Source organism: Triticum aestivum, chromosome 5B (genome assembly GCF_018294505.1).
Source record: "Triticum aestivum cultivar Chinese Spring chromosome 5B, IWGSC CS RefSeq v2.1, whole genome shotgun sequence".
NCBI lineage: Eukaryota > Viridiplantae > Streptophyta > Magnoliopsida > Poales > Poaceae > Triticum > Triticum aestivum.
In genome coordinates this window covers 650,371,280-650,382,873 of record NC_057807.1, presented here as the reverse complement: position 1 = coordinate 650,382,873, position 11,594 = coordinate 650,371,280, and positions in this window count along the sequence as shown.

Genomic DNA, 11,594 nt, shown 5'->3' with positions numbered 1-11,594 from the left:
AAGTTAGTGATGTTTTAACCTTCTCAAGGACCAGGCATAGCCACACTCGGTTCAACTGAAGTTGGAGAAACTGACACCCGCCAGCCACCTATGTGCAAAGCACGTCGGTAGAACCAGTCTCGCGTAAGCGTACGCATAATGTCGGTCCGGGCCGCTTCATCCAACAATACCACCAAACCAAAGTATGACATGCTGGTAAGCAGTATGACTTGTATCACCCACAACTCACTTGTGTTCTACTCGTGCATATAACATCAATGCATAAAACCTAGCTAGGCTCAGATGCCACTATGGGAAATGTAGTAATTTCAAAAAAAAATCCTACGCACACGCAAGATCATGGTGATGCATAGCAACAAGAGGGGAGAGTGTTGTCCATGTACCCTCGTAGACTGTAAGCGGAAGCATTAGCAACACGGTTGATGTAGTTGTACGTCTTCACGACCCAACCGATCAAGCACCGAAAGCACGACACCTCCGAGTTCTTGCACACGTACAACTCGATGACGTCCCTCGAACTCCGATCCAGCCGAGTGTCGAGGGAGAGTTCCGTCAGCACGACGGCGTGGTGACAATGATGATGTTCTACTGACGCAGGGCTTCTCCTAAGCACCGCTATGATATTATCGAGGTGGATTATGGTGGAGGGGGGCACCGCACACGGCTAAGAGATCAATCATCTATTGTTGTGTCTAGAGGTGCCCCCCTGCCCCTGTATATAAAGGAGCAAGGGGGAGGGGGCGGCCGGCCAGGAGGGGGCGCACCAGGAGGAGTCCTACTCCCACCGGGAGTAGTACTCCCCCCTATCCTTGTCCAAGTAGGAGAGGGGGAAGGAAGGGAGAGAGGGGAGGAAGGAAAGGGGGACGCCCCCTCCCTCCTTGTCCTATTCGTACTAGAGGGGGAGGGGGGCGCCGCCTGCCCTGGCCGCCCCTCCTCTTCTCCACTTTTGGCCCATGAGGCCCATTAACCCCCTCCCCCCCCCGGGGGGGGGGGGGCGGTAACCCCCCGATACTCCGGTATATATCCGATAACCCTCGGAACCATTCCGGTGTCCGAATATAGTCGTCCAATATATCAATCTTCATGTCTTGACCATTTCGAGACTCCTCGTCATGTCCGTGATCACATCCGGGACTCCGAACTACCTTCGGTACATCAAAACATATAAACTCATAATATAACCGTCATCTAACTTTAAGCGTGCGGACCCTACGGGTTCGAGAGCAATGTAGACATGACCGAGACACGTTTCCGATCAATAACCAATAGCGGAACCTGGATGCTCATATTGGCTCCCACATATTCTACAAAGATCTTTATCGGTCAAACTGCATAACAACATACGTTGTTCCCTTTGTCATCAGTATGTTACTTGCCCGAGATTTGATCGTCAGTATCTTAATACCTAGTTCAATCTCGTTACCGGCAAGTCTCTTTACTCGTTATGTAATGCATCATCCCGCAACTAACTCATTAGTCACATTGCTTGCAAGGCTTATAGTGATGTGCATTACCGAGAGGGCCCAGAGATACCTCTCCGACAATCAGAGTGACAAATCCTAATCTTGAAATATGCCAACTCAACATGTATCTTCGGAGACACCTGTAGAGCTCCTTTATAATCACCCAGTTACGTTGTGACGTTTGGTAGCACACAAAGTGTTCTTCCGGTAAACAGGAGTTGCATAATCTCATAGTCATAGGAACATGTATAAGTCATGAAGAAAGCAATAGCATCATACTAAACGATCAAGTGCTAAGCTAACGGAATGGGTCAAGTCAATCACATCATTATCACAATGATGTGATCTCGTTAATCAAATGACAACTCTTTTGTCCATGGCTAGGAAACATAACCATCTTTGATAAACGAGCTAGTCAAGTAGAGGCATACTAGTGACACTTAATTTGTCTATGTATTCACACATGTGTCATGTTTCCGGTTAATACAATTCTAGCATGAATAATAAACATTCATCATGATATAAGGAAATAAATAATAACTTTATTATTGCCTCTAGGGCATATTTCCTTCAGCTGGCGCGTAGCACAGTAATGGTCGGATATTTGGGGTTCAATTTCCTCAGGGCTATCATGTTCCTCACTGTGTAGGCAATCCGCACTGGCGAATTCCTAACTCCTCAGTTAGAAAAAATTCCTGAGAGACCAGAAGATCTTTGTCTCTGTCACTGAAGAAATTGACTGAACTGATATGAGATTTCCAATTGCTTCACTCGAAAGGATTGAATAGGTGTAGAATTTTGAGATGAGCATCACTTGGAAATTAGTTTCCATAGTATTACCTCGACCCCCTTTAATAGTACGGTGTTTCCTATGACTCAAGAAAGAGAAAATGAAACTATGAAAACAAAAGTCTTCACGCTTCATGATCCTTGCATGAATATCCAAGTCTTAAAGGTCACACTAATTTCTTCACTTTCAAAGTCTTCAGGAGACCAAAGTCTTTAGCTGAAGCCATTCATTTTTAGGGGTCGACTTTCATCGTAAATATCAAACTCCTCATTGACTTATAGCGCATGTGTACACTCACAAACATATTAGTCCCTTAACCTATAAGTCTTCAATACACCAAAATCACTAAGTGGCACTAGAGATGCACTTACAGTTTACACTGCTTCAGAGAAACCGGAAGTGTTGTGAAATGTCTGCAACACCCCGAATGCCAGGAGCAGGGAAGCTGCCCAATGATGTAGTAGAGCATAGATCATGGAAGGGTGTGGTTTGTCAGGCCGGACCAGATTGTAGAAAGGTGTGGCTGTTGGTGAGGGGTGAAGGACCAACATGGCCACCGACGGGGATGATGCAGGTGCATCTCTGGGCAAAGCAGGTGGAGGCTGGGACCATGGTGAAACGGCGGGCGTAGGTTGAGGGCATGGACGCCAATCGACCGGAGCTAGCGGGAGTGCCCTTGCAGAGTATGGTGGCTAGAGCTCGGAGAGGGGCGACATACGCAGAGCTCGGAGGCGGCACATCACAGGCGGAGCTCGTGGGCAGTGGCGAAGGTAGGGCCCGGTGGCCGGAATATGGAGAGGGGCGAAGGTGTTGGCACTGGATCTATCCGTTCTGGGGCGCACGGGGCCAGAGAAGTCGGTGACGTGCCGGCGCGGAATAGAGCCCCGCATCGCCCTTGTCTCTATGTATTTTCGTTCCTGGGAGAGGATAACTTGTGGTGGAGAATTTGGGTCAGGGGAGGAGTGGCATTCCCATTGTAATAACGAGGAGAACTTGGGCTGATCTTCTAGTTCGATAAATGGCAGTTCGGGAATCACCAAGAACCACCAGATACGCATCTTCGGCTTGTGAAAGTGCGTTACGTCGACTAGAGGGGGGTGAATAGGCAATTTTTATGAATTCTTCACTGAGGGATTTCGGGGTGAGGAAATTCCTAAGCGAAGAACTACTTGCAGCGGAATAAGTACTCAGGTATAAGCATAACAGAGCAACAGCATAGTCATCATGATGAAATGAAAGACAAACACAAAGTACAGAAAGCGTAAACATAGGATAAGCAGGATGAAGACAAACAGACTGAAGAATTAGGATTGAGGAAATTAGAGAAAGTCTTCAGTCAAAGTCTTCAAACAGTAATGATCAGGTACATCAACACATAACTGAGGAAATGAAAGGGTTGAGGAAATAGAACCAGTAGGCTTGGTGAAGACAATGATTTGGTCGACATGTTCAAACTGATGTGACAGTTGTACGTCTGGTTGGAGCGGCTGAGTATTTAAACTCGAGGACACATAGTCCCGGACACACAGTCCTCACCGTATTCTCCTTGAACTAAGATCACGCAAATCTCGCCCAACAGTAATGGTAAGTCTTCACAGGTGACTTCCAAACCTTCACAAACTCGGTCACTCGGCAATCCACAATTCCTCTTGGATGCTCAGACCATGACGCCTAACCGTCTGGAGGATACACAGTCCTCAAAGGTAACAAGCGTCGGTTCCACGCAGGAACAATCTCTTCAGTGATGCTCAATCACTTTGATTTTTAGGGTGTTTGGGTTTGGGATTTGGGTATTTCCTCACTTGATGTTTTTCGCTCAAAGTCCTCGGAGGATGGGATGCTCTCAAATGACAAGTGTCAGTTTCTCTCGGAGCAGCCAACCAGCTAGTGGTTGTAGGGGGCAGCTATTTATACCCTAGGGAGCATCCCAACATGATAAGACATAAATGCCCTTGCCTAATATGACCATTAGGTGGTAGGATATTTTTGGAACAGCTGGCGTGCGGCTCAGCAACGGTCGGATATCTGAGGTTTGAATTCCTCAGGGCTATCATGTTCCTCACTGTGTAGGCAATCCGCACTGGCGAATTCCTAACTCCTCAGTCAGAACAAATTCCTCAGATACCAGAAGATCTTCGTCTCTGTCATTGAAGAAATCGACTGAACTGATATGAGATTTCCAATGGCTTCACTCGAAGGATTGGGTAGGTGTAGGATTTTGAGATGACAATCACATGGAAATCAGTTTCCTTAGTATTACCTCAACCCCCTTTAACGGTACGGTGTTTTCTATTGACTCAAGAAGAAGAAAACAAAACTATGAAAACAAAAATCTTCGCGCTTCATAATCCTCGCATGAATATCCAAGTCTTCAAGGTCACACCAATTTCTTCATTTTCAAAGTCTTCAGGAGAACCAAAGTCTTCAGCCGAAGACATTCATTTTTAGGGGTCGACTTTCACTGTAAATATCAAACTCCTCATCAACTTATAGCGCATGTGTACACTCACAAACATAGTCCCTTAACCTATAAGTCTTCAATACACCAAAATCACTAAGGGGCACTAGATGCACTTACAATCTCCCTCTTTTTGGTGATTGATGACAATATAGGTTAAGTTTTCAACGGGGATAAACATATGAATTGAAAGTACTCAATATTGAGGAATTTGATTGCAAGATATAGAAGAACCTGAAGATGTGCATAGTGAGGACTTTGCTTTTGAAGCAATGCACACTTGAAGAGTAGAATCATGGAGATCTTCCCCTATATCTTGTAATTCATACACGCATTTAACATATGAATTAAAGAATTTGAAATGCATGATGAAATATGGTGACTGATGTAATTCATCATGCGTGCATAACATTAAAGAGGAAATACCATGCATAAAAACACAGCAAAAGTATCAGGTCACCATCGGACTTAAGTTTACAACTCATTTAACAAAAGCTTCAGAAGAGCGAGAGTTGCAACTTAACAAACAAAACACCCATATATATACCCGCTTGAAGACTAACTCAAATTTCTCCCCCTTTGTCACCAAATGACCAAAAGGGACGAAAAGTGAGGACTAATGCCCCTGAAGAATTTCTTCACGAAGTCGATGGAGGAGCGCCAGCGTTGTCAGGGTCGGTTGTGGTAGTAGGGCCTGCCGCAATGTCATCCAGATCTTCATTTTCATCAGTATCACGGGATGAGGAATATGAACTGGGCACTAGGGGAGGAACTTGAACTTTCTTGAATTTCTTTGGTGGAGGTTTAGACCAGCCGAAGTCCTGTTGGAAACCCATTTGCTTCAAATCTTCATCACCATAGAGATGAGTGAGAGCAGCCCAGGTGCGGTCGAATACTTCATTGAGGTAATAGTGGTTTTTCTTCACTGAATTGTAAGTGGCAGTCATGTTGTGAAGAATAGTGCCAAACTGACGCTTTACCCGCTTGTGATTGTGATCCACCTTTTGATGAAGACTGAGGAGAAGCTCACGATCAGTCATCACCCTTGGAGCTGTAGCCCGAGGACTTTGCTTTGAAGCATTGGCAGCAGAATCATGAGCGGCAGAGTCATCATTGGTGGAATAAGAAGCAGCTTTGCGAAACTGTCCATCCAATGGATGATTGCCTTCATCAATGATAGCAGTGGCCTTGCCCTTCTCATCAGCTGAGAAAAATGTCCATTTGAGGACTTCAATTGGGGGCAAGTAGCTGCCATGGTTGAGTGTATCAGCTTTGTAGTTGAGTGAAGACCTTTATTTGAGGAATCTCATAATCCAGGGCGCATAAGGCTTCAACTCAAACGGTGACATTGCAACATTCGCCAAAGTCCTCATGAAGAAATCATGATAATTCATAGGAATACCGTGCATGATGTTGAAAAGCAGATTCTTCATGATGCCAACGATTTCTTCATCATTCGAATCATGGCCTTTGATACGACTCAATGTCTTCGTCAGAATGCGATAGACTGTTCTTGGCACATACTGCAATTCCTTCACAAGGAATTTTCTCCCTAAGGCTTGACCAGGCTTCAATGGCTTCATTAGCACGTGCATATAATGATCAAATAACTTGGTTTCAGAATAGATGAGACGTGCAAGAGGAACAGCATCAATGGGATTGTCAAGAGAACTTGTCAAAATCTTCGCCTTCTTGGGGGACGGAGATTCTGAAGCAGTTGATGCTTTCCTCTTCTTCAGTGCAGCTCACTCCGCAGCTTTGGTTTTCTTCACTTCCAGAGCAGAAGGAAGAACTGGGCATGGTAGAGGTGCAGGCGGAGCAGAGGGGATAGGATCAATTTCTTCAGGCTCAACTGATGTAGTTGGCCTGTCTTGAGCAATTTATTCAGGCGCAGCGACAAAGTCTTCAGCTGGCCTGGTAGATTCTTCAGGCGCAACACTAGTGGTTGCCCTCGCAGTTTCTTCGGTGACTGGAATTTCTTCAGCAGTCCTGGTACTAGCAGTTTCATCAGCAGCTTGATTTTCATCAGTGGTGCTGGCATTTTCTTCAGTTGGCTGGGCAGAAGCTTCAGCTTGAGACACTTCTTTAGGTCAAGTGAATTTCTTCCACAGCTTGACGAACCTGACTTTGGCTCCCAGCCAATCTGCTTTGTAGGAATCAAATTCATTGATGAGCTTTTTGATATCAGCTTGCAGTGCAATGAGCTACTCAGGCGAAAGACGGAGGACATTGTCCTTTAGGTAGCGCTGCTTCTTGTATTGCGCTTTCTTCACAGTCTTTACTTGGTCATACTTCCATTTTTCTTCGGCAATGAACGCAGCCAACATGTGACTTTGTTCAGGAGTGAGGCCCAGATCTGGTAGAGGAGTGTTTGTATCCTTGTGCCAGACGTTGATGAAATCCAGGATCTTCTTCGGATCCAGTAGAAGGGGCACAACACTTCCTTTGGCTCTAGCGACCCATTGTTGTTTGTTCCTGATGATTTCAGCTAATTCCTCATCATTAGCTTCATCATCATCAAATGGAATTTGAAAGACCACCTGCTTCTTGTGAGGACTTGGTCTTGTGCCTCATCCAGCAGTGGCCTTGGTCTTCAGCGAAGATGGGCCAACAGAAGAACTTGCAGAAGCTCCTGAGGCAATAGATATGCATGTGGTCCTTTGGCAAGTGGCGAGATGCATAGGTGCCGAGGACTTTGGCGGAGGAGCTGTGGACTTTGAAGTCCGAGGAAGTTGAGCAGCTTGAGGAACTGGGGCAGCTTGAAGAATTTGCCTCGGTGGCACTGAGGAAATTGGCCGCGAGGGCATTGAAGAAGAACTTGGCCGTGAGGGCATTGCTGAGGAAGGTGGTTTCTTGGCTGGCTTCTTTGGCATAGCCTTCTTGCTTGAAGAAGCCTCAGCAGCGGCAGCGGCAGCAGCAGAATCCTCATTAAATTTCTTTACTGCTTCTCTTGCCTGCCTTGCCAACTTTGCCTGCTTCCTGGCCCATTCATTTGCATAATCCTCACCATGTTTAAGGCTTATTAGATCTGCTAATTGGCCAGGTGCCAGAGGAGGTCTTGAGCATGGAGGGTTAAGAGCGAATTTCTTCATGTATTTGGGAGTGACATATCTATACTCCCTCCACTCTCTTGCCCATCTTCTTTCAATCCTCTAAATGCGCACTTTGCGCTCATTCTTCGTTTCCTTGCCATGAGTTGCCTCATCAGGCGTGCAGTACCCTGCATAGATGTCCGCAGGAATCTCAAAAGCAGTATTAAGTTCAAGCTTCTTTCCTCCTTTCTGAGGCCTTTTACCATCTGCCATTTTCTTCAGCTGAGGAATTTGCACAATTGAGTTCTCTAAAGAAGTATGCAGCTTTTCTTCGAGGAACGCCTTGATGAAGAACACAACGAACAAGAGGTGTAGATTTATAAGTTCGTCGGCTCGGATCTTCCATGCCCTAACTTGGCGAAGGAAGACGTCTACGGCGGCGGCAGAGGGAAGATTTCCGCGGCTGGCGCGAGTACGACGGCAATGAGGTCGAGGCAGTGAAGCTCTTCCTCACCGGTGATGATGGAAGTAGTGGTGGCGCTAGGGTTTGAGAAGCTCGAGCGAGGGAGAGAGTTCGAGCGGAGTAAAAAGTGAAGTGAGGAGGGAGAGGGGGTATTTATAGCCACTGTGAAAAATTGTTCGCAACGAAGAATTTGGACGAACGTGCCCCTGACCATTCTCATTCGCACGACATGTGTCACCCACGTACTGAGAAGTGGAGATCGTGTGAGATCCTGGGTGAATAGATAAGTATACCGTGGAATGCATAACGGTTTGAGCGGCAAAAGCCGAAAATTCAGATTTAGAATTTTTAATATTTCGTTCGCAATTTCTTCAGCTGACAAGGACACAGTAAAGAATTTGAACAAGTTTCAAATAGAACGCACATGAAGAATTTGTGAACAAACTGGATTGAGTTTAGCATAGAGGGGGAAGGGTCCGATCACATTCACTTAGCAGAAAAGTCAACTTGAAAAATTAGCACATGAAGAATTTGTGAACAAACTGGGTTGAGTTTAGCATAGAGATGCAAAGTTGTAGGGCTATCATGTTCCTCACTTCAGCAACGGTCGGATATCTGAGGTTTGAATTCCTGAGGGCTATCATGTTCCTCACTGTGTAGGCAATCCGCACTGGCAAATTCCTAACTCCTCAGTCAGAACAAATTCCTCAGAGACCAGAAGATCTTCGTCTATGTCACTGAAGAAATCGACTGAACTGATATGAGATTTCCAATTGCTTCACTTGAAGGATTGGGTAGGTGTAGGATTTTGATATGAGCATCACATGGAAATCAGTTTCCTTAGTATTACCTCGACCCCCTTTAACAGTACGGTGTTTCCTATTGACTCAAGAAGAAGAAAACAAAACTATGAAAACAAAAGTCTTCGCGCTTCATGATCCTTGCATGAATATCCAAGTTTTAAAGGTCACACTAATTTCTTCACTTTCAAAGTCTTCAGGAGACCAAAGTCTTTAGCTGAAGACATTCATTTTTAGGGGTCGACTTTCATCGTAAATATCAAACTCCTCATTGACTTATAGCGCATGTGTACACTCACAAACATATTAGTCTCTTAATCTATAAGTCTTCAATACACCAAAATCACTAAGGGGCACTAGATGCACTTACAGCTTGGACGTGGGTGGTAGTTCATTACTTAGAAGCGATTCTAGGAATCTGGGATGAGAATCTATGTGTTTGTTCTAGATTCAGATTTAGAAGGTCTAGAATCCGAGAATCAGTAGCTGCAGCTCAAACAAAGGCCACCTTAGGATGGAATGATTCAATCATACGAATCAAATGTTCAAAATAACAATTATTTCATAAAGATTGTAATCTTCTAGAATTCTTATAAAATCATATGAACCGAAGAGGCGGTAAGTATTGTTTCGGTAGCTGATGTTAATTATTGTGTCCTTATTGTGTAACTCTTTTGTGTAGTGTTTTGTTGGTTCTTTGGCGCCTAAAAAAGTGCTAGTGTTGTGTATTTTGCTGATTCTAAGTCACCTAATAATTTGCTAGTTCTCAGCTGCAATGAGAGTTCTCAAGACATCAAGATTCATGTAATTCATATTTTCTAACCTTTGGGGAAAAACACACTTTTTTGGCACCACATGAACAAACTATTACATTGTTGTTGTTTTTTTCACTACATGGACAAACTATTACAGCGTGGTGATCTTTTCTTTAGATATACAATAATTTTGGAAAGATGGTTGATAGTTGGTTTTTTAGGGGCTGAGAATTAGTTTATCCTTGTACCTAAATGAACTATTTTTATAACATGATGGACTTTTCTTAAAAAGATTACATTTTCTTTTTTGCAAAATTGATAGGGAATTAACTAACACACGGTCAATCTAGAGATGGGGGCTCCTATTGGTTTTTAGGCAACCGTGAAATTGGTGATACTTATTTTTGCTTAGCCTAGTATTTCTGCCTTGATGGCAAAGTTGTGCTTAAGCATATATAAGTCCAAATAAATAATATAATTTCAACTCACCTCCATGGTCAAATAATGTAAATTCACTCACCTACATGAAAAAGTAATGTGCATAAACAATATTACTCAAACTCACCTCCATGATCAAATGGAATAAGATATTCTTTTTTTAACACGGTACAGACACAAACGCGCATATAAACGCGCATACACTCATCCCTACGAACGCACACACGCACACTCTATCCCTATGAGCAACTCCGAGAGACCGAGCCGGCATATCATCTTAAGATTTTATGAAGTCACCATAGGCGCCTCGTAGTCGACAGGAACGTCTCCTCCCACTGAAAGCGTATCGCCGGAAATCCTGAAATAAATCCAGAATAAATGCAAGCACCATGACTTGAACCCTTGTGGGTTGGTGATACCACTGTCCACCTAACCATCTCAACCATAGGTTTGTTCGCAAATGGAATAAGATATTCAACAGAGGGAAATAGCCTTACAAACATGAGTAAACGTTTCGTTGATAAACATTTACTTTAGGATTTTCTCTGGCATACGAAGACACAATGACAAGGCACATGGATTGTGTGTCGTGATTTCAACGAGGTTCTTTCCCAGGACAAGCATTGTGGCCCTCGGGGTCGATCTGAAGCGCAAATCAATTCATTTCGGGAATGTCTCGTGGATTATGGGTGTTTGGATCTTGGTTTCTTAGGGGCCACATACACTTGGTATAATTCGGCAGGATCCAGAATGCTATGTCAAGGTGCATCTCGACAGGGTTGTTGCTAATAGCGCCTTTATTAACATGCATGTGTTTTGGTGTTGTTGAGTATGTGATCACCACGTCCTTTGACCATTATGTTATTCTTCCAGATTTCCAATCGGACTGTTTGGGGAAATTTTGTTTTTGCCACTCTAGATTTTGCCAATTTTTCTTATGCCACTCTAGATTTGGACATTCACTTTTGCCACTCTTAGATTTTGATAATTATCACAAGTGCCATTTTGTGGCAAAAGCAAAATAATTTTATTTTATTTTTTCCACTCTTAGCACTTGACAATTATCACAATTGCCAATCTGAAAATTTTGCTTTTGCCACGAGAATGACAATTGTGCTAATTGTCAAAAAGTAAGAGTGGCAAAAGTGAAATGTCAAAATTTAGAGTGGCATAAGGAAAATTGGCAAAATCTAGAGTGACAAAAACAAAATTTTCCCGCTTTTAGCAACTCGAGTCAGGCTGCTGAAAGGGGTTAACGGCCAGTGCAGCGGGGCTTTAAATATTAGGTTATGTGGCTCTGGTCTGCTGTAGAAGGGGCGCCTCCAACAAGGCTGGGCATATGGCAAAGAGGGTGAAATCTCCTTGCAAGCTACCTAGCATAATTTGCATCGGGTT